This window comes from Chaetura pelagica, unplaced genomic scaffold (assembly GCF_000747805.2).
Source record: "Chaetura pelagica isolate M959 unplaced genomic scaffold, ChaPel_1.0 scaffold718, whole genome shotgun sequence".
Classification (NCBI taxonomy): Eukaryota; Metazoa; Chordata; class Aves; order Apodiformes; family Apodidae; genus Chaetura; species Chaetura pelagica.
This window is the reverse complement of record NW_009954180.1, coordinates 72,586-73,391: the sequence shown is the minus strand read 5'-3', so window position 1 is coordinate 73,391 and position 806 is coordinate 72,586. Positions and strand designations below refer to the sequence as shown.

At 61.7% G+C, this 806-nt stretch overlaps 1 protein-coding gene across 1 annotated transcript in view; it reads left to right on the top strand.

The window, feature by feature from the left end:
* LOC104393380 (protein scribble homolog) overlaps positions 1-806 on the top strand; it is a 92,214-nt gene that overhangs the window by 73,871 nt on the left and 17,537 nt on the right. The window lies entirely within an intron of this gene.

Genomic DNA, 806 nt, shown 5'->3' with positions numbered 1-806 from the left:
AGGGCGCTGCCCGGCCGGGGCTGCGGTGCTGCTGGGTGCGCGGGGTGAGCGCAGGAGCCCGGGGATGGGAACGGGTCCGTGCCCGGGAGATGCAGGCACAGCCCTGGGAGCCGAGAGAGCAGAAGAGCTTTGGGAAGGGCTCGGGAGTGGTGGGTCAGTGTGGCACGGGGGGGCTTTTCCCAGGAGGGGAGGAGTGGGGACATTTGATGTTCCTTGTGTGGAGCGGGGTAACCCGGAGGCCTCCTGTGGGGACTCCACGTTGACCCCTGCCTTTCCTTCCTCAGGCTTCCATTAACTTCATTACCTCCCAGGATGACAGTAAATCAGTAAGTACAGCCCCCAGGAGACCTCCCTGCAGAGCCCCTGCGGGTTCCCCAGCACCCAGAGCTGCCCTGGCTGTGCTGACTGCAGCTCTGCAAGCCTCACTCTTGGCTCTGGCTCTGGCTCCTCCTGTCCCCCACTGAGCCTCACGTTTGTACAAATGCACCAAGTCTTAAATCTCGTCAGTTTGACAACTCAACGCGGGTATTTTTGCTGCTTTCATTGCTGCCCACCCGCGCAGCCTTCGCTCGTGTCATTCCTGCCTCACCCGGCTCCTGCTTCTCTCTGGTGTGAGAAGCTCCCACTGCCACACACGCAGCAGTGATGCCTTCTCGGTCAATCTCAGACTCTTTTCTGTCAGCATTTCTAACTGCAGCCCTGGCTGGGTCCCCGCTCGTTTCCATCCCCAGCTTTTGCTGAGACCCCTTCCTGGCTGACGTCCCCTCATTTCAGCTCCCAGCGACGCTGCTGCCGCTCCCGGGCCC